At 44.2% G+C, this 27569-nt stretch overlaps 9 non-coding genes across 9 annotated transcripts; 4 read left to right on the top strand and 5 right to left on the bottom strand.

Annotated features, from left to right (window-relative positions):
* Window positions 1–647: 647 nt before the first annotated feature.
* TRNAQ-CUG (transfer RNA glutamine (anticodon CUG)) lies at window positions 648–719 on the bottom strand. The gene has a single exon. It is a non-coding gene; the product is annotated as a tRNA-Gln (tRNA).
* Window positions 720–3112: 2393 nt separating this feature from the next.
* Window positions 3113–3217, top strand: LOC136872975 (U6 spliceosomal RNA). The gene has a single exon (XR_010860127.2). It is a non-coding gene; the product is annotated as a U6 spliceosomal RNA (small nuclear RNA).
* Window positions 3218–5510: 2293 nt separating this feature from the next.
* On the bottom strand, window positions 5511–5582 carry TRNAQ-UUG (transfer RNA glutamine (anticodon UUG)). The gene has a single exon. It is a non-coding gene; the product is annotated as a tRNA-Gln (tRNA).
* Window positions 5583–6847: 1265 nt separating this feature from the next.
* TRNAQ-CUG (transfer RNA glutamine (anticodon CUG)) lies at window positions 6848–6919 on the top strand. Its single transcript has one exon. It is a non-coding gene; the product is annotated as a tRNA-Gln (tRNA).
* Window positions 6920–7324: 405 nt separating this feature from the next.
* On the top strand, window positions 7325–7396 carry TRNAQ-CUG (transfer RNA glutamine (anticodon CUG)). The gene has a single exon. It is a non-coding gene; the product is annotated as a tRNA-Gln (tRNA).
* Window positions 7397–9674: 2278 nt separating this feature from the next.
* Window positions 9675–9746, bottom strand: TRNAQ-CUG (transfer RNA glutamine (anticodon CUG)). Its single transcript has one exon. It is a non-coding gene; the product is annotated as a tRNA-Gln (tRNA).
* Window positions 9747–10551: 805 nt separating this feature from the next.
* LOC136872977 (U6 spliceosomal RNA) lies at window positions 10552–10657 on the top strand. The gene has a single exon (XR_010860129.2). It is a non-coding gene; the product is annotated as a U6 spliceosomal RNA (small nuclear RNA).
* A 1401-nt stretch (window positions 10658–12058) lies between these two features.
* Window positions 12059–12130, bottom strand: TRNAQ-UUG (transfer RNA glutamine (anticodon UUG)). The gene has a single exon. It is a non-coding gene; the product is annotated as a tRNA-Gln (tRNA).
* An 8582-nt stretch (window positions 12131–20712) lies between these two features.
* TRNAQ-CUG (transfer RNA glutamine (anticodon CUG)) lies at window positions 20713–20784 on the bottom strand. The gene has a single exon. It is a non-coding gene; the product is annotated as a tRNA-Gln (tRNA).
* Window positions 20785–27569: the final 6785 nt, after the last annotated feature.

Here is a 27569-nt window from a genome sequence, read left to right as displayed (position 1 = left end):
CAAATGCCGGGATGGTACCTAACTTTAGGCCACGGCCGCTTCCTTCCCTCTTCCTTGCCTGTCCCATCCATTCGCCCCATCCCTCCACAAGGCCCCTGTTCAGCATAGCAGGCCGCCTGGACAAGGTACTGGTCATTCTCCCCAGTTGTATCCCCCGACCCAAAGTCTGAAATTCCAGGACACTGCCCTTGAGGCGGTAGAGTTGGGATCCCTCGCTTAGTCCGAAGGAAATACCGACCCTGGAGGACAAATAGATTAAGAATAATAATATTAAAATTAATAATTATCATAATATTGTTTTGTCCCACTAACTACTTATCACGGTATTCGGAGACTTCGATGTGCTGATATTTTGTCCCGCAGGAGTTATTTTATGTGCCATTAAACCTACCAACACAGGCTGGCGTGTTTTACCACCTTCCGACGTGTCGAGGAATAAAGATATCTTGAAAGGAAAGGTAAGGCCACGAAGGTTATGTATGTAAAATACTGGATCTTCTGAACTTTTAACACGTCATCCGACTCAGAAGGATCACAGTTCCTCATGATAAAAAACGACTAGGTCAATTTTAAGGTAATGTTTCAGAAAGGAAAGAAATGCGTCCGAGAATTCAGAAAGTGGTAATAAACCTCGAAATTAAAATCGCAGGTCCCACCGAGACTTGAACTCGGATCGCTGGATTCAGAGTCCAGAGTGCTAACCATTACACCATGGGACCGCACACCGGGACTTGCGTCACCTATGAGTACTTTTGGAAGGTTTCCTTACTGCAGTACCGATGACGAATTGCAAAGAAGCAAACAGTTAGACCTACCTCCGACCAATGCCCGCAGTATGAATCGAGATCGCTAATCGTTATTTTGTGGCAGAAACCGGGCTTCGGTGGGGATGCGGCTAATCATGCTAACCACTGCACCACAGAGGCGCATAGTTGTTGTAATTATTATTATTATTATTATTATTATTATTATTATTATTATTATTATTATTGTTGTTGTTGTTGTTGTTGTTGTTGTTGTTGTTGTTGTTGTTACGGAGTTTGGTGGAACAGCAGAGGTGAAAGAAGGTGCGGGCTGGAATAAGTCTCAAATACAAAGTTCGAAAGATGAATTAAATTTTCAACAAAGGTTATATTTTCAAAACTTAACAATGGTGACATAGAATTTGAAAACTGAACAAGTCAACAAGCCAAAAACAGATACAAAGAATTTACAAGTGTTAGGGGATAGTTACAAGGTCTGGGCTTCGAGCCCCACAATCACAATCCTTGAGCTATTAGCCCAACCTTACCAAAGTACAAAATCGAACAAACAGGCAGAAAACCCCATCATGTCAAGGAGTACTTGCTCCAAATTACACTGTTAAGCCTCCAAGAGGCACGCAGAAACCAATTTAGGAAAGAGCAGATCCGCTCTCAATTTTACAAGCCTATCAAAGGCCACCACAAACTTTACTCCTAACTGCCCTCAGGGCACACATATAATGGTACAGGGGTACCTCGTACCAAATCTACTGTGCCTTCTCAGAAAGGAAAACAAAACGAGTTAAATAAATGGCCCAAAATACAAACTTGAATGGAGGCGATAACTTGCCCTCCTACACTAAAGTTTTTTGTTTTAAGACCTATGTGGCGCGAGGCCGAAACACAGGGGCTAATCCCAAGCTAAGGAGGAGAGAAGAAACGGTTATAAAAACGTAGTCACCTCAATTGCAAAATGAAGGGGAGTTCGAGAGGGTAAAGCACTCTCTATCCCCGCTTTACAGTACAAGAGATTTGTAGATTTACATAGACAGAAAGGAATTTACTTTTTAAAAGGTAGGTTACATACTAAAGGTTTCGAACCCTCCTCGAGAGTTAAACTGCTGAGCTAGCAAGAAATGAAGGTGTTAAACGGCCATTACCTTGTTGAAGAGCTGCTGCTTGAAGAAAGAGGCGCTTCCCGCCCCCTGCTATATATCTACACACTGAGTAAGATGTTATACTAGTGGCACCGAGACAAGAAAATCAGCAGATTTTATAACCTCGTGGAAAGTTCGAGACCTTTCATGAATGATAACAACCCGACCACAAACTTTTATTGGATAACAGCAAAAACTAATACACCAGACGAGGAAGAAACACCTTATTGGTGGAAAATTAATTACAGAATTTCCTGACTGACTACATTCAAAACAGGCGGAAAGAAAGGGTTTATATTGCCAACCCACAAATGACAGAACAAAATTTAGTAAAGACAAAACTTATGAACACAAAATTTCTTCAAGAAAGTTCATTCCATTGCACCATAGTGCATTACCATAGTTTTTGTAGAGACATCTGGTAGAGAACGTCCACACTTCTTGATCAATGCCAAACAAAAACACATCAAAATTTACACAGAGCCATCTTCGGAGAAACAGTGAGTTGATAAAGTTTTTTTTTTTTTTTTGGTTCAGCCTTTCTCCTGTAGAGGAGATTCAATTGGCGCAATATTTGAATTAGCGGCATGGAGGTGTACCGCCCGGTACTATTATTATTATTATTATTATTATTATTATTATTATTATTATTATTATTATTATTATTATTATTATTATTATTATTATTTTACGTAATATGTTTACCGTCTAGGATTGGATTTTCCTTCAGACTGAACGAGTGATACCATCTCTGCCGTCACAATTGCAGTATCCTGGAGCGTGAGACATTTGGTCGGGCAAATACAACTGCAGAGCAGGACCAGTATCTCGCCCAATTGGCCTCACATGCTATGCCGAACAGGGGCCTTGTGGGGGGCGGGGATGGGGAAGGTCGGAAAGGATAGACAAAGAAGAGCGAAGTAAGCGGCCGTGGCCTTAATTTAGGTACCATCCCGGCATTAGCCTGGAGGAGAAGTGCGAAGCCACGGGAAACCACTTTCAGAATGGCTGAGGAGGGAATCTAACTCCTCTCTACTCAGTTCACCTTCCGAGGTCGAGTGGACTCTGTTTTAGCCCTCGTAGCACTCTGCAAAGTTCGCAGCAGAACCAGGAATCGAACCAGAGCTTCCGAGGGTGGCAGCTAATCATACAAACTACTTCACCACAGAGGCGGACCAAGTGGACTTTATGACAGAAATATCGCAATATGTAGTACTCGCTTCGGCGGTACATACACTAAAATGGAACGATGCAGAGAAGATTAGCATGGCCCTGCGCAAGGATGATACGAAAAATTGTGAAGCGTTCCACCTTTTCTTTTTTTTCTTTTTCTTTTTTCTTTTTTTTTTTTTGTCCGTCTCTGCGGTGTAGTGGTGTAACTAGCTACCACCTCCGGAGGCCTGAGTTTGATTCCTGGCTCTGCCACAAAATTTGAAAAGTGGTACGAGGGCTGGAACGAGGTCCACTCAACGTCGGGAGGTCAGCTGAGTAGAGAGAAGTTACATTCCCTCCTCAGCCATTCTGGAAGTGGTTTCCCGTGGCCTCGCACTTCTCCTCCAGGCTAATGCCGCGATGGTACGTAACTTTTTTTTTTTTTTTTGGCTACTTGCTTTACGTCGCACCGACAGAGATAGGTCTTATCGCTACTGGGGGATAGGAAAGGCCTAGGACATGGGAGGAAGCGGTCGTGGCCTTAATTAAGGTACAGCCCCAGCATTTGCCTGGTGTGAAATCGGGAGCCCACAGGGCTGCTGACAGTGGTATTCGAACCCACTATCTCCCGGATGCTAGCTCGCAGCCGCGGGCGCGTAACCGCACGGACTTCTCGCCCGGTGGTACCTAACTTAAGGCCATGGCCGCTTCCTTCGCTCTTCCTTGTCTATCCCTTTCCAATCTTCCCATCACTCCGCAAGGCCCCTGTTGAGCATCGCTGGTGAGGTCGCCTGGGCGAGGTACTGGTCATCCTCCCCAGTTATATCCCCGCTCCAGGACACTGCCCTTGGAGCGATAGAGGTAGAATCCTTCGCTGAGTCCGAGGGAAAACGAACCCTAGGGGGTAAACAGATTAAGACAGAAAGAAAGAATATCAAAATATAACCTATTTTAAACAAGGCATACAGACGTCGTCACACAACATTTTTTTAAAACAAGCAATACAGTTCTTTATTGAAAAAGTCTACAGGTTATTCTTCACTACCCACCAAATGGTTGCGCGGTTTTGGGTCACGTAGCTATGAGCTTGCATTCGGAAACTAGGCGGTTGGAACTGCACTGTCGAGAAACCTGAAGTTGCTTTTTCGGGGTTTCCCATGTTCACGCCAGTCAAATACTGGGGCTGTACCTTAGTTAAGGCCTCAGTGATTTCCTACCCACTTGTATCCATTTCCTTTACCATCGCCGCAATAAGATATATCCGCGTCGGTGCGACGTAATCCAATTTGTTTTCACAATATCAACGCATTCCTCAATTTGGCAAGATCATTCACATATTGTGGGTTTGTACAAAAGTCATTGCAACTATTCTTTTTCTCTCTGGTATGTGAGCGGATCACAAAGTGCTATTTGTCGCGTGGAAGTTATGCAGGCATAGTGTGTATTCTCTACAACAGATGGCTCTGTGATTGCTGGTAGTAGCACAGAGAGCACTGAAAAAATCACTTGCGTGGCGAGGGTCGTGCGATGGAAGTAACTCGTGTTGAGCAGCGCACATCCATCAAAACAGTCGTTCTCCGGAGGGAAATGCGAGAGACTGTCGCATTGAATTGGTGAAAGTGTTTGGGAATAAAGCACAGTAGCATGGTGTGTAGGATAGTTTCAGCAAGGACGTGTGGCAACCGGTGATCAGCATCGGAACGACCTGTCAGTGTGCGGACCAACGTGGCACGTGCCGTCATTGAGCAGCCTCCGGAGGAAGGAGGACGATGGACGCCAGTGGAGTTAGGGCAAGTGGCATCGAAAAACCCACCAATATTGCAGACAGAGCTCCAAATGCGCAAAATGCGCACAATCGCACGCTCTGACGGAAGTTCAACAGTGGAAGCGATACTCAACAAGCTCCGACCACCTAGTGCACTGACAAGAGGACGGCGACCACTTCCTGTCACGACTAATTGCCATTGATGATTTTTGGGCCAGGCCATACGAACCGCAACTCAAAAGTCATTTCACGGAGTGGCGACATACCAGATCACCAAGGCGACAGAAGTTCTGTCAAATTCCTTCCGACGTGAAATTGATTGTGACCGTGGCTTCCACCTCGCAAGACGCTCGCCACACAAATGATTTCACAGCGCTTACTGTGTTACAACCAGCAATCACAGAGCCATCTGTTGTTGTGAACACACACACTATGCCTGCGTAGTATCCTCGCGACAAACAGCAGTTTGTGATCCGCTCAAATACCTGCTAGTAAAAAGAAAAATGTTGTTTTCAATGACTTTTGCTCCAACCCTCGTTAATGTACACTTCTCAAGTTTAAGCTGCCATCGGATTCAGTAAACACCAATTACCTCTTGATAGAGATTGATTGTCAATGTCACAATAATTTTTGGGGACGGAAAACCATGCCCCGAGAATTACGTAACTGGTTATACCACGAAATTAAAATTGCAGGTCCCACCGAGATTTGAACTCGGATCGCTGGATTCAAAGTCCAGAGTGCTAACCATTACACCATGGGACCTCACACGCACAGTCGCACCAGCTATTATTACGTTAAGTGCGTAGCGTACTCTCTTTCCGATGACGTCACGCAAAGAGGCAAAGAGTATCCACCGACAAATGCCCGCAGTATGAAGCGAGATCACTAATAGTTATCTAAATACTGTCTACCAGCAATAGTTTCATGTTATAATTGTTTAAACTGCATGCATAATAATGAAGAGATAATTTAATACAAATTTAGGTTTTCTAAACTGCGTTTAGTTCTACGTCCGCCTCTGTGGTGTAATTATTAGTGTGATTAGCTGCCACCCCGAGAGGCCCGGGTTCGATTCCCGGCTCTGCCACGAAATTTGAAAAGTGGAACGTGGGCTGGAACGGGGTCCACTCAGCCTCGGGAGGTCAACTGAGTAGAGGTGAGTTCGATTCCCACCTCAGCCATCCTGAAAGTGGATTTCCGTGGTTTCCCACTTCACCTCCAGGCGAATGACGCGAAGGTACCTAACTTAAGGCCACGGCCGCTTCCTTCCCTCTTCCTCGTCTATCCCTTTCAATCTGCCCATCCCCCTACCATAGCAGGGGAGGCCGCCTGGGCGAGGTACTGGTCATACTCCCCAGTTGTATCCACCGACCAAGTGTCTGAAGGACACTGCCCTTGAGGCGGTAGAGGTGGGATCCCTCGCTCAGTCCGAGGGAAAAGCCTAACCTAGAGGGTAAACAGATGATGATGATGATGATGATGATGATGACCTCAGCTATCCTGCAAGTAGTATTCCGTGGTTTCTCCTCCAGGCAAATGCCGGGATGGTACCTAACTTAAGGCCACGGCCGCTTACTTCCCTCTTCTTTGTCTATCCCTTCCAATCTTCCCATCCCCCCACAAGGCGCCTGTTCAGCATAGCAGGTGAGGCCGCCTGGGCGAGGTACTGGTCATCCCCCGTCCCAGAGTCTGAAGCTCCACGACACTGCCCTTGAGGGCGTAGAGGTGGGATCCCCCGCTGAGTCCGAGGGATAATCCGACCCTGGAGGGTAAACAGATTAATAATAATAATAATAATAATAATAACAATAATAACTACTCGACTCTGTGGTGCAGTGGTTAGCATGATTAGACACACACCCACGGAGGCCCGGGTACTGCCACAAAATAACGATTGGCGATCTCGATTCATACTGCGGGCGTTGGTCGGAAGTAACTGTCTGCATCTTTACATGACGTCATCGGAACTACAGTAAGGAAACATGCCCAGGGTAGCCTACTCATAGCAGGTGCCAGCGTAAGTGTCCGGTCCTATGGTGTAATGGTTAGCACTCTGGACTCTGAATCCAGCGACCCGAGTTCAAATCTCGGTGGGACCTGCGATTTTAATTTCGACGCTTGTTAGCAGTTTATTAATTCTCGGACGCATTTCCTCCCGTTCTCAAACATTGGGCGAGCTACTAGTCCTGCTCTGCAGTTGTATCTGCCCGACCGAATGTCTCACGCTCCAGGATACTGCAATTGTGACGGTAGAGATGGGATCACTCGTTGAGTGGGAAGGATAAACCAATCCTGGACGGTAAACATATTAAGTAAAAGAAAAAGAATAATAATAATAATAATAATAATTATGCGCCTCTGTGGTGCAGTGGTTAGCATGATTAGCCGCATCCCCACCGAAGCCCGGTTTTCCTGCCACAAAATAACGATTTGCAATTCGTCATCGGAACTGCAGTAAGGAAACCTTCCAAAAGAATTCATAGGTGATGCAAGTGCTGGTGTGCGGTCCCATGGTGTAATGGTTAGCACTCTGGACTCTGAATCCAGCGATCCGAGTTCAAGTCTCGGTGGGACCTGCAATTTTAATTTCTTTTATTACCACTTTCTTAATTCTCGGACGCATTTCTTTCCGTTCTCAAACATAGCCTTAACATTGATCTAGTCATTTTCTGTCATAAGGAGCTGTGCTTCTTCTGAGTTGGATGACGCGTTAAAACTTAAGAATTTTACATACATAATTCTTCTTGCGAATGATGTAAAAGAAATGGGGTAATGAATGAGTTTCGGGAGCACGGGTTGGTGACCTCGGATCGCCTTGGCGAGTCTGGGTTTGCTTTCACTTATTTCAGATTCCTCACTTTTATATTTGCCGCTCGGCCACCCTTCATCAACTCTAGTTCTCTTCCAACCCCGGCGGTATTAGGGAATTTATTTGCGAGACCTAGGGAATCTTTCATTTTGACGCCCTTCGTGGCTTTACCTTTCCTTTCGAGATATCTTTATTCCTCGACACGTCGGACTTCTTCCATTTTTCTTCCTATTAGTGTTCAGAGAGGAAGGTGGTAAAACACGCCAGCCTGTGTTGGTAGGTTTAATGGCACGTAAAAGAACTCCTACGGGACAAAATATCAGCACATCGATATCTTCGAAAACCGTCATGAGTAGTTTTTTAATAAATAAAATGCTATTTGTTCGGGGCGTCGTTCTAGAAAGATATTTTGACGCTACTTACACCATATGTGAGGAACCTGCGTGTATTTTGTAAATGGTGGAAGTGTAAAGTGTTGAATGTGAGGTCCACACAACCACCAATTACAACTGAAAACCCCTGACCCGGCCGGGAATCGAACCCGGGGCCGCCGGGTGACAGGCGGACTCATTTCACCCTACACCGCGGGGTCGGACGTCATAAATAGTAAGTGGGACATAAAAACAAGTGAGAATCAACCCAATCCCCATTTCCAGTACGGGATAAACACCAAAGACCCTGCATGATGGGCTCAGAGAGGGGGAATTGCTGAAATATCTATGGTAAAGTGTGCAGAAGACGGTGGTAACAGCGACGACAAGGATGGTGAGGAAGTTCATGGGTACTTCAACACAGAAACGCCAATCAGCCAAAGATTTTATAATATGTGTGTATTGAAATAATAATAATAATAATAATAATAATAATAATAATAATAATAATAATAATAATAATAATAATGTCCGCCTCTGTGGTGTAGTGGTTAGCTGCCACCCCCGGAGGCCCGGGTTCGATTCCCGGCTCTGCCACGAAATTTGAAAAAGTGGTACGAGGGCTGGAACGGGGTCCACTCAGCCTCGTGAGGTCAACTGAGTAGAGGTGGGTTCGATTCCCACCTCAGCCATCTTGGAAGTGGTTTTCCGTGGTTTCCCACTTCTTCTCCAGGCGAATGCCGGGATGGTACCTAACTTAAGGCCACGGCCGCTTCCTTCACTCTTCCTTGCCTATCCCTTCCAATCTTCCCATCCCTCCCCAAGGCCCCTGTTCAGCATAGCAGGTGAGGCCGCCTGGGCGCGGTACTGGTCATACTCCCCAGTTGTATCCCCCGACCAAGAGTCTGAAGCTCCAGGACACTGCCCTTGAGGCGGTAGAGGTGGGATCCCTCGCTACGTCCGAGGGAAAATCCGAACCTGGAGGGTAAACAGATGATGATGATGATGATGATGATGATGAATAATAATAATAAAATTAATAATTATCATAATATTGTTTTGTCCCACTAACTACTTATCGCGGTATTCGGAGACGTCGATGTGCTGATATTTTGTCCCGCAGGAGTTATTTCAAGTGCCATTAAACCTACCAACACAGGCTGGCGTATTTTACCACTTTCCTCTCTGAACACTAATAGGAAGGAAAATGGAAGAAGTCCGACGTGTCGAGGAATAAAGATATCTCGAAAGGAATGTAAGGCCACGAAGGGCGTGAAAATGAAAGATTCCCTAGGTCTCGCAAATATAGGCTCTAATACCGCCTGAGTTGGAAGAGAACTAGAGTTGACGAAGGGTGGACAAACGGGATATATAAAAGTGACGAATCTGAAATAAGTAAGTGGAAGCAAACCCAGATTCGCCAAGGGGATCCGAGGTCACCAACCCGTGCTCCCGAAACTCATTCATTACCCCATTCTTTTACATCATTCGCAAGAAGTATTATGTATGTAAAATTCTAGATCTTCTGAAGTTTTAACGCGTCATCCGACTCAGAAGGATCACAGTTACTCATGACAGAAAACGACTAGGTCAGTTTTAAGGTAACGTTTCAGAAAGGAAAGAAATGCGTGCGAGAATTAAGAAAGTGGTAATAAACCTCGAAATTAAAATCGCAGGTCCCACCGAGACTTGAACTCGGATCGCTGGATTCAGAGTCCAGGGTGCTAACCATTACACCATGGGACCGCACAGCCGCACTTGCATCACCTATGAGTACCTTTGTAAGGTTTCCTTACTGCAGTTCCGATGACGTCATGCAAAGGTGCAAACAGTTAGACCTACTTTCGACCAATGCCCGCAGTATGAATCGAGATCGCTAATCGTTATTTTGTGGCAGGAAAACCGGGCTTCGGTCGGGATGCGGCTAATCATGCTACCCACTGCACCACAGAGGCGCATAGTTGTCATCATTATTATTATTATCATTATTATTATTATTATTATTATTATTATTATTATTATTATTATTATTATTATTATTATTATTATTATTGTTCTTTTACTTAATATGTTTACCGTCCAAGATTTGTTCTTCCTTCGGACTCAACGAGTGATCCCATCTCTACCGTCACAATTGCAGTATCCTGGAGCGTGAGACATTTGGTCGGGCAGATACAACTGCAGAGGAGGACTAGTAGCTCGCCCAATTGGCCTCACATGCTATGCCGAACAGGGGCCTTGTGGGGGGGATGGGGAAGATCGGAAAGGATAGACAAGGAAGAGCGAAGTAAGCGGCCGTGGCCTTAATTTAGGTACCATCCCGGCATTTGCCTGGAGGAGAAGTGGGAATCAACTTCGAGGATGGCTCCCTCTAATCAGTTCACCTTCCGAGGTCGAGTGGACTCTGTTTTAGCCCTCGTAGCACTTTGCAAAGTTCTCAGCAGAACCAGGAATCGAACCAGAGCTTCCGAGGGTGGCAGGTAATCACACTAACCACTACACCACAAAGGCGGACCAAGTGGATTTTATGACAGAAATATTGCAATATGTAGTACTCGCTTCAGCGGTACATATACTAAAATGGAACGATGCAGAGAAGGTTAGCATAGCCCCTGCGCAAGGATGACACGGAAAATTGTGAAGCGTTCCAGCTTGTTCTTTTTGTCCGCCTCTGCGGTGTAGTGGTTAGTGTAATTAGCTGCCACCTCCGGAGGCCTGAGTTTGATTCCCGGCTCTGCCACAAAACTTTTGCGTGGTTTCCCATTTTCACACCAGTCAAATACTGGGGCTGTACCTTAGTTAAGGCCTCAGTGATTTCCTACCCACTTGTATCCATTTCCTTTACCATCGCCGCAATAAGATATATCCGCGTCGGTGCGACGTAATCCAATTTGTTTTCACAATATCAACGCATTCCTCAATTTGGCAAGATCATTCACATATTGTGGGTTTGTACAAAAGTCATTGCAACTATTCTTTTTCTCTCTGGTATGTGAGCGGATCACAAAGTGCTATTTGTCGCGTGGAAGTTATGCAGGCATAGTGTGTATTCACAACAACAAATGGCTCTGATTGCTGGTAGTAGCACAGAGAGCACTGAAAAAATCACTTGCGTGGCGAGGGTCGTGCGATGGAAGTAACTCGTGTTGAGCAGCGCACATCCATCAAAACAGTCGTTCTCCGGAGGGAAATGCGAGAGACTGTCGCATTGAATTGGTGAAAGTGTTTGGGAATAAAGCACAGTAGCATGGTGTGTAGGATAGTTTCAGCAAGGACGTGTGGCAACCGGTGATCAGCATCGGAACGACCTGTCAGTGTGCGGACCAACGTGGCACGTGCCGTCATTGAGCACCCTCCGGAGGAAGGAGGACGATGGACGCCAGTGGAGTTAGGGCAAGTGGCATCGAAAAACCCACCAATATTGCGGACAGAGCTCCAAACGCGCAAAATGCGCACAATCGCACGCTCTGACGGAAGTTCAACAGTGGAAGCGATACTCAACAAGCTCCGACCACCTAGTGCACTGACAAGAGGACGGCGACCACTTCCTGTCACGACTAATTGCCATTGATGATTTTTGGGCCGGGGCATACGAACCGCAACTCAAACGTTATTGCACGGAGTGGCGACATACCAGATCACCAAGGCGACAGAAGTTCTGTCAAATTCCTTCCTACGTGAAATTGATTGTGACCGTGGCTTCCACCTCGCACGACGCTCACCGCACAAATGATTTCACAGCGCTTACTGTGTTACAACCAGCAATCACAGAGCCATCTGTTGTTGTGAATACACACTATGCCTGCGTAGTATCCTCGCGACAAACAGCAGTTTGTGATCCGCTCAAATACCTGCTAGTAAAAAGAAAAATGTTGTTGCAATGACTTTTGCTCCAACCCTCGTTAATATACACTTCTCAAGTTTAAGCTGCCATCGGATTCAGTAAACACCAATTACCTCATGACAGAGAATGATTGTCAATGTTACAATAATTTTTGGGAACGGAAAGCCATGCCCCGAGAATTACGTAACTGGTTATACCACGAAATTAAAATTGCAGGTCCCACCGAGATTTGAACTCGGATCGCTGGATTCAAAGTCCAGAGTGCTAACCATTACACCATGGGACCTCACATGCACACTAGCACCTGCTATGATTACGTTAAGTGCGTAGCGTACTCTCGTTCCGATGACGTCACGCAAAGAGTCAAAGACTATCCTGCGACGAATGCCCGCAGTATGAAGTGAGATCACTAATAGTTATCTAAATACTGTCTACCGGCAATAGTTTGATGTTATAATTGTTTAAACTGCATGCATAATAATGAAGAAATAATTTAATACAAATTTAGGTTTTATAAACTGTATTTAGTTCTACGTCCGCCTCTGTGGTGTAGTGGTTAGTGTGATTAGCTGCCACCCCCCAGAGGCCCGGGTTCGATTCTCAGCTCTGCCACGAGGTGGGTTCGATTCTCACCTCAGCCCTCCTGCAAGTGGTTTTCCGTGGTTTCCCACTTCTCCTCCAGGCAAATACCGGGATGGTACCTAACTTAAGGCCACGGCCGCTTCCTTCCCTCTTCTTTGTCTATCCCTTCCAATCTTCCCATCCCCCCACAAGGCACCTGTTCAGCATAGCAGGTGAGGCCGCCTGGGCGAGGTACTGGTCATCCTCCCCAGTTGTATCCCCCGACCCAGTGCATAAAACTCCAGGACACTGCCCTTGAGTCGGTAGAGGTGGGATCCCAGAAACCAACCCTGGAGGGTAAACAGATTAATATAGAAGATTTAGTTCTATATTTTATACGTCATCGGAGCTACCTTACGTCCTATACTGGAGAAAACAATGGAAAGCCGGAGGGGTGTTTCCAAGGTTTCTCGGGAAATAAGAAAGGAAATCATCAGTTACAATGTTTATTAAATAAATAATGTAGAAATAACAAGAAAATTTAGAAAAATTCGAACAATGATTATATATTATATTTCAGCACTTGGCCTTGAGCTGAAAGTTGCCACAGGCTGTGCGAACAAGAACAAATAGGTAAGACTGTGTCTTACTATAGCTGTGAAATGAGATTACAATCTCCAAATAATTAATTCACGTTGAAGGCTGGTTAAAATACCAGACCGAATAAGTGGAATAATTATAAATACTTGAAAAGTAAAGCTATCAAAACAACAAGGTTAAAGATAGAAATTTGAAAAATTTACAGTGTAGCACAACAGTGCTGAAATTGAGTCTTAACACACAAGTCTCCACCGGGGAGTAATAAGTTCAAGAAAAAGGGGAACCTTTTGTCCAGTATCTTCATTATTCGTTTAAGAGCTGTAGTAAATGAGTTTGCAGACGAACCAGCCGATATCTGGGCAAAACATGTCTATACACACAAATTAGGTAAAACCAGTCATTAAAAAATAATTCAATAGATACTGGTGCGAAGACCAAGCCTAAGCCGGTGTTGTTATCATGTTCAAATGTAAAGTACGAGGCCGACAATGCCATGTCGGTGCAGCTAGCTGGCTAACATGCTTAGAGCAAACAAGACCTGAGCGATGAAGGGGAGGTAAACAACCTCGAGTTGACTGTAGCAAAGATGCACGCTGAAGAGAAGTTGCTATTACATATGCGTGCAGCGAATATGTTTCTCAAGAAGGTACAGCATAGTAACTGCTGCGGAACACCAGGCGGCGATTCCGGCCAAATCCGGAATGATAAGGCGAAGCATACAGGCAGGCATGTCGCTTAAATAGCACAAAGGAAGATTCCAGATGCGACGCAACATAGTACTGGAAAACTAACAAAAGTAATTTACAAATTGTGCATGGAAATCTTAACAAAAAATAACCAAACACTAAGAAAAGGGAAACCCAGATAGAATATCCTTAAAATTTACAATTAATAAATATAATAAATACTAAATGCAAATAACGAAAAGAACCAATAAAAGAACAAGAAAGCGCGGAAGGATACACTTTCGGCACCAATCAAGAGAAAAGTTACCAGTGACGTAAGCAGTCATGTTAAGGTGCTGCAACCAATCAGAAACCAAGAAGGAATGACGTAGGGCAGCGCAAAGTGAAGGAAAATATGTGCACAGAGTTCGTTTAACCGGTAACATGAGTGCACATCGAAGGAAACTTGTAAGCAATCAACGAAAAGTAGCCAGATCGAAAAAAGTAATTAAGGTAAGAACAGCATGTAACTTAAATTTAGAGAAATATGAAAGGTACCGAAAACAGCGAAAATTATCATCAAATGTTACGTTCATGAACGCATGAACCGTATACAATCACGACGAAGGTAGTATTAAACCGCGATGCGGTCCAATGGTGTAATGGTTAGCATTCTTGACTCTGATTTCTGCGATGCGATTCATATCGTGGTGGGAACTACAATTCTAATTTCAAGCTGCTACCAGTTTCTGAATTCTGGGGTGCTTCTGTTTCCGTTTTCAAACATATTGACGTAAGTAACATCATTGCTGGGCAACATAAAAGGCTGCGGAATGGACTCCAAGGACGCAAAGAACAACTTGTCAATAATTCAGTGGTGTTCAAACAGGCATACACCACATCTGTGTATGGCCTACATTGACTACAAAAATATTTCGATGCAGTGCCCAATCACTGGGCGAGTTGGCCGTGCGGTTAAGGTAGCGCAGCTGTGAGCTTGCATCCGGGAGACAGTGGGTTCGAACCCCACTGTCGGCAGCTCTGAAGATGGTTTTCCATGGTTTCCCCTTTTCACGCCAGGCTAATGCGGGGGCTGTACCTTAATTAAGACCGCGGACGCTTCCTTCACATTCCTAGGCATTTCCTGTCCCATCGTCGCCTTAAGACCTATCTGTGTCGGTGCGATGTTAAGCAAATAACAACAAAAAAGTGCCCAATCATTGGTTGATAAAGATTCTTCAGCTCTGCAAAGCTGATGTCACAGTCGTTTCATTTCTGAAACGTAATGACGAAATGGAAGACAAAGCTCCCATTGCGTACACCGGTGTAATATACTGAAATCATCGAGATTCAAGTTAGGGGAAGCATTCTTCATGGAGATGCACAAAGTCCGACTTGGTTAATTTTAAATTCGAACTAACTGTCTAGCCTCCTTAATTCAACCAAATGTGGCTTCGAATTTAGATCTCGGGGATAAAATATTCTTGCTTTGCATGACCTCTTGTTGTGTGTTTTTATAGATTTACACATGGAATAAAGAGCAACTTGCCTGATTACTGAGACTGATTGAAAATTTCTGAAGATACATCAACAAAGACTTGGACTTAATAAATCCAAGACCCACAATGTAGTCAGGAGAATATTAAAGGAAGCCCCACATTTGGAGATGGAAGGGTAATCGATGCTATGGATGCTGATGATGCATGCAAGTACCTGGGAATGAGGCAAGCTATCCGTGTTTTGCAAACGTGTTCAGAAGACCCTAAGAACAAACTTCGATGTAATATGTGTGATCAATGCGATCAACACCTATGCTATTCCGCTTTTGGGATACTCATTTGGTATTATAAATAGGAGTAACACTGACATGGATGCTTTATAATGAAATTGTAGAGTTTTGATGATTAAAGCAAGTAGATTATCATCCCAAGACATCAGTAGGAAGAACACCACTCCCCAGAAACCTTTTTGGTGAATATCAACAACCAACGCACGCAACAAGTGAGTGGACTTAGAGCATTTTTCAATGAGAAAGACACAACATTACACGAGGTAATATACAAAGCACACAACTCACTTTGCTTGTGCTTTACGAAAGATCAAAGCCCAAGAAACATCTCTACCAATGAAGAAATATTGAGTAAATGGATGAGTAAACTACTTCATAGAAACCATCCCAATGAGGTTGACCAGGAATACGTCCACATGCAAGCGTCGAGCTATGAGGAACGTGCAAGTGACTAGTAGTGCTAAAGGTGGCGGAAGAATAAGGCTCAAAGTGGTTTATGTAACGCACAACTGCAGTGTTAACTGACAAAAAATGTATTGTTATTTGTCTGTATAATAGTAGAGGATATTCGAACACGTAAATTACACATAATACCGAGCTCGACAGTCGCTTAAGTGCGGCCAGTATCCAGTATTCGGGAGATAGTGGGTTCGAACCCCACTGTCGGCAGCCCTGAAAATGGTTTTCCGTGGTTTCCCATTTTCACACCACGCAAACGCTGGGGCTGTACCTTAATTAAGGCAACGCCCGCTTCCTTTCCACTCCTAGCCCTTCCTTGTCCCATCGTCGCCATAAGACCTATACTGAAATTCAAGTTAAGAGCTTAGGAAAAGTATCCTTCCGCATGTGAGCACGTCCCCTGTTCCCCCTTCCCGTCTCATCGTGGTTCTCCATCTACGCCACAACCAGCTTATCATTAACGCCGTGCGTCCATCTGACAAGTACAGTGCTTCATTCTGAAATAGTGAAGCATCAAACGAAATCATTGCCTTTCACATAGCTGTACTTTGATTACGTACCATACCTATTTATTCCTCCATTGACCATATAAAACCTACAGATTACTGACGAATTCCGAGGCAAGAGAAGCAAGAATTATTTTTGTTTCATAATGCGATTTGTGTGAGGCACATGGAGACTTACCACATACGTATACGATCCCGCTCTCTTGCAACGACTGTCAGTGGCAGTTTCTCATAGTTAAAAAAGCTGAAAAACCCACCGGTGAGTGGGATTGCAAAATACAATGCTTCCAGGAATGTTGTAAATATTGTAGTCTCGTCATTCGGAAGGTAAAAACGAACTCATGATCCTCTCATGACAACATTTCTGTAGGTAGAGTGCGGTTGCGAATATAAAGTAAAGTACACATTATTATTATTATTATTATTATTATTATTATTATTATTATTATTATTATCATCGTCGAATACGCCAAACATCCTATTCCCATACCGTGTTAAGGCCCTTCCTGTTTTATTTACGGCGAGTGCTGAGCTGACATCTTTCTTTCCCTGGAGACTTGGATTTTCCATTCCAAGCGAGCGGCGTAAACACTGTACACAGAAACGCCGATCAGCTGCGCGGACTTTTTCACGTCTTCCACAGTCCACAGTGGATTCTAATCTCGTAGGCTACTGTAAACGTTTAAAACAATTTGGTTTAGATTTTCTACTTTATTTTTCTCTACTTTTGTTAGTTTTAAAGTATTTCACAGGGGACTCAAGCGTCACGGCATCACACACGTCTTGCTCACAGCTGGCAGCCATTATGAATATAACACGCTGTTGCAGCCAGTATTGCCAACAGTTTTCTTGGATCCATCTTCAACGTCCCACATATTATGCGAACTTATCAACAGTGGAATGAACTCGAACAAACTTACTAAGTACACAGTGCAATAAGATATCAATATCATATTAAATTATTATTATTTTGCTACATACACCACTGAGAACAATAACTATTCACAACCATCTACGTATGAAATATAAGAGTTGGTAACGAACCCGAATAACATACAACCTGTGATATATTTTCCATATTTATACAGGGCAAAAATTTTAATTCATCAAGTCAGTTCACCAGAATATCTAACCAAACTGAAGGAAGCTCCTGACTTCAGGAACAAGTAACAAACCTAGGGAACTATTTCGCGCTGCGGAAGCCTTTTCACCGACCAGAAGTCTGACTTACATCAAAGGGACCGCTAAGGTCTTAAGCTGACTCTCAGTATATCTGTGTCGGTGCGACGTAAAGCAACTAGCAAAAAAAAAAAAAAATACACATATGCCTACATGGCGGTCGGAAAGAGCGTGAACCGGTATATGAGTATTAGAGCGTTGTTCACACTGATAGATGACTCGAAATAAATAGTTCCATATATCGCATTTTATCAGCTGCTGGATTGAGCCAATAAGATCGCATCGACAGCGAATTCAAATAGGCTTTGCGAGGTTGTGTTGGAGCACCGGGCGACGAATGAAACTTCGCCGAGCTAATAGGATCGCGCCAAAGCGAGTACGCTACGGTAACACTGGTTGAAACCGGCGGTGTGTTTGTGTTTGATGATGATTTCTCGGCATGGCTCTCAAGCTGTTTCTATGCCACGTACAGATTCAGCAACACCACCCCGCAAATCCAGTTTTAATTCTCCCACGCAGCGATTCTGATCGGCTAACTTGTGCAGCTGACAAAAAGACACCGGTGCGAGATATCGTTTTTATCCTGTAAATTAATTTTATCAGTATGAGCAACACTCTAAGGCGCCCGTTGTTTCCGACCGCCCTGTAGAGGCAATATGGAAAGTCCTCGTACTCTTGTGCCGTGAACTGCCTTAATTCAGAACCTTATAGCGATCCTAGTGTTAAGTTTTACGCGTTCCCATGGCAGAAATACAAAAAAGAAACAAGACAAAGTGTATATTGGCAATAAACGGAATGAAGAAGTATCGTAAAGTAACACCAGCAACATTGAATTCACACATAATTGACCCCTTGAGAATGACAGTGGCGTAAGTCATTATTGAAGCAGACATTAATAACGTTCCGTAAGTTACTTTTGCCTGTTTGTTGTTATTATTATTATTATTATTATTATTATTATTATTATTATTATTATTATTATTATTATTATTATTATTATTCCGAGGTATCTGTCGAACAGCAGAGGTGAAAGAAGGTGCCGGGGTGAATGGGTCTAACTACCAAATCGAAGTTAATATAAAACTTTAACAAGGTTATATTTTCTAAATTTTAATAAACAAGAATAACAAAACTTTATCAACAATAACACTGGTATGGCGATTTAGAACCAAGACTTATAAGGATCCGAGCTTTCAACCTTTAAGCATTCTTGGGGTAGCAAGCCTTAATTTTACAATTCTGAGCTCCTAGTTCAACTTTAACCAAGCAACAATTTGTTCAAAAGGGCAGAAAACCCCTAATACATAGAGCACTTGCTCACAATTAGAATATCAAGCCTCTCGGTTGCACTTTTACAACACATGAAAAGAGCTGACACGCTCTCAGTTTTTCACTCCTATTCAAGGCAACACCAAAAATGTCTTATACTTTCTGGCCTTCCATGGCCTAGCTTACAAATAGAAACAGGGGTATCTCGTACACAACCTACAGGGCCTTCGAGTAAAAGGACTAACCATTAAATAAATGGCCCAAACAAAAGGAAGAGGCGAATATTTACACTCCTCTATGTAGCTTCTTAAAACCTAAAAGGCACTAGGCCGATGAAACAGGGGCTATTCCCAAAGTATGGAGGTGACTCGTATAAGAATTATTTAAGACATTGAGGAAGAGAAGAAAATCAGTTACCAAAACGTAGTCACCTCAAACCAAAATGAAGGGGAGCTCGAGAGGGTAAAGCTCTCTCTATCCCCGATTTACAATTAAAGATATTTACATAAGCCGGCAGAAATTTACATTACAGAAAGATAGGTTACATGGCAAAAGTTTCGCACCTTTCCCGCGGGTTAAACTGCTGAGCTTGCAAGAAAAAAAGGATGTTAAATGGCCATTACCTTAATAAAGACCTGCTGCCTGATAAAAGAAGCGCCTCCCGCCCCCTGCTTTACAACCCCACATTTAGTTAGACATAGATTAAGTGGCCCAGAGATGTGAAAATCAGCAGTTTATAAACCCCCGGGGAAGGTTCGAGACTTTTCAAGAATAATTAAGCCACACCCTCTCAATTTTATTGGATACCTTACAGGTACACACCAAATCGAAGAAGAAGCCGGTGATTGGCTAAAAAATAATTACAGAAATTCTGGATTGGCTAAATTCGAAATATTGCCAACCCACAAATGAATGAACGAAATTTAGTAAAGAACAAACTTATGAATACAAAATTTCTTCAAATAAAGTTCCTTCACTTCGCACCAGGGTGCATGATCATACGTTTTCGGCAGTGACATCTATGAGAGAATGTTCAAACTTCTAGATAAATAGTAAACAAAAACAAGTCGAAATTCATACAGTGACATCTTCAGGAGAAAGATTCTGGTTTTTTGACTGTATTGTAATGTTTTAGTTTTGTGTGCTTGAAGATACATTTCTTGTTGTAGATATTTTTGGTTAATCAGTATGCAGTTTCCATCTTCTTCTTTTCCTGTTAACCCTCCAGGGTCAGTTTTTCCCTCGGACTCAGCGAGGATTCCCACCTTTACCACCTCAAGGGCAGTGTTCTGGAGCTTTAGACTCTGAGTCGGGGTATACAACTGGGGAGGATAACCAATACCTCGCCGAGGCTGCCTCACCTGCTATGCTGAACAGGGGCCTTGTGGGGGATGGGAAGATTGGAAGGGATAGACAAAGAAGAGGGAAGGAAGCGGCCGTGGCCTTACGTTAGGTACCATCCCGGCATTTGCTTGGAGGAGAAGTGCGAAACCACGGAAAACTACTTCCAGGATGGCTGAGGTGGGAATCGAACCCACCTCTACTCAGTTGACCCCCCGAGGCCGTTCCCGTTCCAACCCTCGTATTACTTTTCAAATTTAGTGGCAGAGCCGGGAATCGAACACGAGCCTCCTGCGGTGGCAGCTAATCACACTAACCAGCACACCGGAGAGGCGGACAGGAAGAATTGTGTGTGTAAAAAAATTGATGTTTGAAACGCCATCAGGTTCAGGAAAAGCACAATACCTCATGACAGCGAAGGACTATGTCAATGTTACGATAATCTTTCAGAACGGAAAGAAATGCATCCGAGAATTAAGAAACTCGAAATTAAAATTCAAGGCCCCACCGAGATTTGAACTCGGATCGCTGGATTCAGAGTCCAGAGTGCTAACCATTACACCATGGGACCTCACCGATTACAACCGACCCAACAAAGCACTGTTCTGTCTCAGTCTAAGAAGGTTTCTAAAGTTGTAATTGGAGGGGAAAATTATCCGGCGAGATCGCAGATCGTTATACAAAATTGATGATATGATTGATGATTGCAGGCTAATAAAGTTGATTCAGAGTGATAGTTCTAGCAATCATCGTATTGTCCGCCTCTGTGGTGTAGTGGTTAGTGTGATTAGCTGCCACCCGCTGAGGCCCGGGTTCGATTCCTGGCTCTGCAACTAAATTTGAAAAGTGGTACGAGGGCTGGAATGGGGTCCACTCAGGCACGGGAGGTCTAATGAGAAGAGGTGGGTTCGATTCCCACCTCAGCCATCCTGGAAGTAGTTTTCCGTGGTTTCCCACTTCTCCTCCAGGTACCTAACTTAAGGCCAAGGCCGCTTCCTTCCCTCTTCCTTGTCTATCCCTTCCAATCTTCCCATTCCCCCGCAAGGCTCCTATTCAGCATAGCAGGTGAGGCCGCCTGGGGGAGGTAATGGTCATCCTCCCCAGTTTCATCCCGCGACCCAGAGTCTGAAGCTCCAGGACACTGCCCGTCAGGCGGTAGAGGTGGGATCTCTCGCTGATTCCCATTGAAAAGCCGACCCTGGAGGATAAGCAGATTAAGAAAGAAAGAAAGAAAGAAAGAAAGAAAGAAAGAAAGAAAGAAAGAAAGAAAGAAAGAAATGAAGAAAGAAAGAAAATCGTCGTGTTGCATAATAATAATAATAATAAGAAGAAGAAGAAGAATAAGAAGAACCTACATTCTGTAACCATTGTCTCTGGGCTGTAAGTGAGAGAGAACCAATCACTTTGGATTTGCAACGGAGAGAGAGAGAATTCCTACCCTCATTCGGACTGTCTAACAATACAAGAATATGTTTTCCTTGATGGTACTCCAAGAAATAGCAGCAGTTCTGATAGCCTTTTCTCAGTGTAGGAAACTTTTTTTCTTTCTTCAGAGGATTGCTATTGAGTAGACATTGAACTAAGTCACAACGTGAGAAATTCCAATACCTTTTAAAATAATTTACGAACATTAGACTGTATTGAAAGATGACGAGGTCAAGTGGGAACATCGCACTCAAGACACCGTACGTGTTACACCTGATGGATCCCATGGAGGCGAACGTGATATCTTGGGAACGCTTGTAGTAAATTAATTACTAAGACTCTTGTTATCATCATAAACTGCAGTGTTATGCTCCAGATTTGGGACTGGAATTTGCCGTTGAAGAAAAGTTGTGTTTACAAGCCAAATCTAGGCTTCACTGGGGTGATTATATAATAGGTGTCGAGGGGAAATGGTCACTCCCATTTGTCAGTGGAGAGTCGGTGTTCGTGACTGTTGACGGTTTCGTGTTTCACCAAGTAAAATTAGAGACCCTGATTAGTTTTGGTGTACGGATTTAGACGGGACTTGGTGTTATTTCAAGGAAGAGGCAAAACGACGTTAGTAAATATTGATAGCTTACAATAATAATCACATAAATCATAGCCTATTTTAAGTGCGTGCTTCTCCAGTAACATTTCATAAAACTAGTTTGAATAACAATCAGGTACACCCGATGGAGTTTGTCTGGCGTATAAACTGTTAATAATCTCATTCCGATTTGGGAGGATTATTTTTGAAAAGCGTTACTAATAAGAAGGGTATATTTGTTTGTGAAATGTATACTACAAACATGGTTTCTACGTGTGCAGTGAATTGTGTGAGATACTTCTAGGTGCTAAAATGCTATCAAACCGTAAAGAAGAATGGACCAATCGGCAGTAATTATTATTAGCACTATGGCGAATTATAAGCGTAATATTGAAAGACGAGTTCTGGGAGTTCTTAGAGGGAGGTCCGTTTACTGCCTGCCTGGGTGGGGGGAAGGGAGAAGGGGGTATGGTTTCCATGGAAACAAGGGCGGTCCCACTGCAGTTGCCATGGAGATAAGCCTGCTGGCCTGCTCGTGTTGCTTGGAGTTGTCAAACATCTCATTTCTGAGTTACGTACAACATACCACAGCGGTCTGAACGAACAAACAAATGAACCGAAACCGAAGGGAAGGAGAAAGGAATGTGGCAACACCGTGCAATGCTTCTCCCTCCAACCCCATCTGTCAAAACGCTTTTTTTTTATTTGCTTTACGTCGCACCGACACAGATAGGTCTTATGGCGACGATGTTACAGGAAAGGGCTAGGAGTGGGAAGGAAGTGGCCGTGGCCTTAATGAAGGTACAGCCCCACCATTTGCCTGGTGTGAAAATGGGAAACCACGGAAAACCATCTTCAGGGCTGCCGACAGTGGGATTCGAACCCACTATCTCCCGGATGCAAGCTCACAGCGCGTGCCCCTGACCGTTCGGCCCACTCGCCCGGTGAAATGCTTCTTTTAATATTACGGGTATGAACAGAGAGGTCCGCCTCTGTGGTGTAGTGGTTAGCGTGATTAGCTGCCACCCCCGGAGGCCCGGGTTCGATTCCCGGCTCTGCCACGAACTTTGAAAAAGTGGTACGAGGGCTGGAACGGGGTCCACTCAGCCTCGGGAGGTCAACTGAGTAGAGGTGGGTTCGATTCCCACCTCAGCCATCCTCGAAGTGGTTTTCCGTGGTTTCCCACTTCTCCTCCAGGCGAATGCCGGGATGGTACCTAACTTAAGGCCACGGCCGCTTCCTCTTCCTTGCCTATCCCTTCCAATCTTCCCATCCCTCCACAAGGCCCCTGTTCAGCATAGCAGGTGAGGCCGCCTGGGCGAGGTACTGGTCATACTCCCCAGTTGTATCCCACGACCAAGAGTGTGAAGCTCCAGGACACTGCCCTTGAGGCGATAGAGGTGGGATCCCTCGCTAAGTCCGAGGGAAAAACCGAACCTGGAGGGTAAACAGATGATGATGATGATGAACAGAGAGGATGCTGGCTGGCCAACTGGCAGGAGTGTTGTACTGACTATAATTTAACGTTCACCGAATGTTATTAGTATTTCTAGTGTAAATACAATTATTAATCACATGCAATTAAAATCCCCTACCCTGCCGGGAATCGAACCCGGGACCCTCTGAATCGAAGGCCTCACTGTTGACCATTCAGCCAATGAACCGGACACACACGTTACTTACATTACGAGCTTAAATTTAAAGACCATTTTACTCACAACGACATAACAAAATGTAGACTTTCCTTACCTAATTATACCAAAACTTGCCGGAATAACTCTCGACAAAAAAAAAAATGAAAATGTACTATTATCAATTTGAACTTCGATTTAGGAGACGTTGTAACAAGAAAATTAGGTGACAAATTAACGCAGTCCTGACACCGCTTGATGTGGTCAAAGATATAGCAATCTACGTTTCGGAACCTATATCCCTATTAAGAAAAACTTCGTGGTATTTACATTTACCACCTAGAACAAATGAGTACAGTTAATCTTTCCATAAATCCTACCGAGCTTGATAGCTGCAGTCGCTTAAGTGCGGCCAGTATCCAGTAATCGGGAGATAGTTGGTTCGAACCCCACTGTCGGCAGCTCTGAAGATGGTTTTCGTGGTTTCCCATTTTCACACCAGGCAAATGCTGGGGCTGTACCTTAATTAAGGCCACGATCGCTTCCTTACCATTCCTAGGTCTTTCCTATACCATCGTCGCCATAAGACCTATCTGTGTCGGTGCGACGTAAAGCAAATAGCAAAAAAAAAAAAAAAAAAAAAGAATTCAGAATCCAGAGTGCTAACTATTACACCACGTGACCGCGCAGATTTTTTAAGTACCTGCTTACACAGCCTTCGTCATATACAGGCCGTACTGTAGCTCCGATGATGTTTATAAATATAGAACTAAATGCAATTTATAAAACCTATCCTTCTTCTTGTTCTTAATCTGGTTACCCTCCAGGGTTGGTTTTTCACTCGGAATCAGCGAGGGATCCCGCCTCTACCGCCTCAAGGGCAGTGTCCTGGAGCGTGAGACATTGGGTAGAATGACCAGTACCTCACCCAGGCAGCCTCACCTGCTATGCTGAAAACGGGCCTTGTGGGGCGATGGGAGATTGAAAGGAATAGGCGAGGAAGCGGAAAGGAAGCGGCCGTGGCCTTTAGTTATGTACCATTCCGGGATTTCCCGGAGGAGAATTGGGAAACGACGGAAAACCACTTCCAGGATGGGTGAGGTGGGAATCGAACCCTCCTCTACTCATTTGACCTCCCGAGGCTGAGTGGACCCCGTTCCAGCCCTCGTACCACCTTCCAAATTTCGTGGCAGCGCCGGGAATCGAACCCGGGCCTCCGGGGGCGGCAGCTAATCACACTAACCACTACACCACAGAGGCGGACCACCTATCCTTCTACTAAATGATTTCTTCATTATTATACTACTTCTTCTTAATCTGTTTACCCTCGAGGGTTGGCTCTTCCCTCTGACTCAGTGAGGGATCCCACCTCTACCGCCTCAAGGGCAGTGTTCTGGAGTGTGAGACTCTGGGTCGGGGGATAAAACTGGGGAGGAGGACCAGTGCCTCGTCTAGGCGGCCTCATCTGCTATGCTAAACAGGGGCCTTGTGAGGGATGGGAGGATTGAAAGGGATAGACAAGGAAGAGGGAAGGAAGCGGCTGTGGTCTTAAGTTAGGTACCATCCCGGTATTGCCTGGAGGAGAAGTGGGAAACCATGGAAAACCACTTCGAGGATGGCTGTGGAGGGAATCGAAGCCCCCTTCTACTCAGTTGACTTCCCGAGGCTGAGTGGACCCCGTTCCGCCCCTCGTACCACTTTTCAAATTTCGTGGCAGAGGTGGCATCAGGCGCGTTTCTGCCTTTAGGTCACATGGTCGTGTGCCCCTCCACCGATTAAAACTATTATAAAAATCAGAACAACATTATGCACGATTACTGTCACGACCGTCTTCAGTGAGTTCAAGAGGCTATGATTCACCATGGTTGTTCTTGTTCTAGCAGCCCTGGACTAAACTAGGCAACATAGTAAAGGTCTAATCCCGGATGGGACCGACTCGTTCTTATACCTGAACATCATTCCCTCATTCTGCGAGCTGTGAGGGGTAAAGGGGGTTATGGCAAATTCCATTGACCCGGTCACAGTATTTCTACGACGTGACACTTCAGCGCTAGTTCGTATTTTGAACTTACTTCTCCTACAGCCTACTAGATAGCACCCAGCTATACTTTCTTATCGGCATATGTATTATTAACGCGCGCAAAAGTAGTGTTTGTAGCAAACCTGTGCTTACCTTGTACGTCTGTTAGATTAATCGTGTCCATCGGTGTCGATGTTCATTGTAAGTCTGAAAAGTGTGTGAAGATTAGTGTGATGTATCTGAGTGTATTCCTCTGCGAGCATAAGTGTTTTTAAAATGAATCAAGTTAACTACTTACAAACAAAATCTCTTAATTACGAAAACAGATTATTAGCTAAAGAAATGGGCCGACCAAGACCAGAGCTTAGCATAAATCGTTCAAAGATAAAAACAGAACCTACAATCGCAGTTTCATATACAAGAAATAAGAAGGTAGATGATAGATAGATATTTATTTCAATAATTAATTCCAACGAGCCAAAGGCTCATACAGAGGAATTGTACAATGAATAATATATTCAATGGCGGATTAATTTAAGATTAATTTAATTGATTCCTAGTGTTCCTAATATGTTGAATGTGCCCCACCCATTTCTATCATCATGAGCCGCCGCTGGGTGGCATTCGAACCCGGGCCTCTGGGGGTGGCAGCTAATCACATTATCTATTGCTAGTAGACAGTATTTAGCCTTAACAACAATTAAGATAACGATTAGCGATCACGCTTCATACTTTCAACTCCTCTCACAACCTTCACTGTCTTTGTAGACTAAGATAGAGCAGCGCCTTCGTGATATTTCGGCTATTAATGATCTCACCTGTTACCATTAACGCAACGTTTGTGAATATTTATTAACTACAAGACACAGATTTATCACGTGCTTGCATTGCGCGCGTTGGTCGGAGGAAACTGTTCGTGTTGTATGTCCGGCGCTCCCTTCTCGCTCCACCAGCCAGCTGCACGCGCGCCTGTGTATCATTCTGCTAGCTTCGACGCGCAGCCCTCAGTGCGCGTGCCTGACCATCGAGAGTACTATAAATAGGAGCTCCCGGCCTGCTCACTTGCCCACTTGCCCCGGTGTCCAACTCCAGAATACACCCTACGTCGAGCACGGAGGCTACTCCTCTTGAAAATGTGCTTCGACCAGGTGGACTGAATTTCTGGCAGTACGAGGTTTCACCTCTGGTCACCGCTCCCTTACCTGTTTCCGCTGCCTATGTTCCGTAATTCTTTTACAAGCCATTTTCATTCCCTAATTTATGCAAGCTCCCTTAGTTTCGCTAGGTGGAATTTCTTCAATCAATTGAACTTGCTTTTTAGGAATTCAGGCACTTCAACAAACAAAGACTCTCATAACATTTATGTTAGTGTGCCAGATAGTTCTCGACTATCAAAGTGTCAATTCACAAAGACTATCTTTTCAAGATAGAAGTGTATATAAAGACTGCAAACCTGTACATATTGTATAAAGACAGACTTTTCTCAAGATTCAATATTCCTTTTTGCTTCAAAATAAATTTCAGTTATTTGTGTAAATATCATAAAGTGAAGCAAATAAAGTTGTGTTCTGTAAACTTCAACCTTGGTTACAACAGTTCGCCTCCTTGTATGACGTCAGTGGTCCTACAGTACGACCTGTACATGACAAAGACAGTGAAAGCAGATGCGATACTGCATGTGTGGTCCCATT

The sequence above is a fragment of the Anabrus simplex genome, chromosome 4, assembly GCF_040414725.1.
Source record: "Anabrus simplex isolate iqAnaSimp1 chromosome 4, ASM4041472v1, whole genome shotgun sequence".
NCBI classification, from domain to species: Eukaryota; Metazoa; Arthropoda; class Insecta; order Orthoptera; family Tettigoniidae; genus Anabrus; species Anabrus simplex.
Note: the sequence above shows the minus strand (reverse complement) of the source record. Positions and strands in the feature narration are given on the sequence as shown.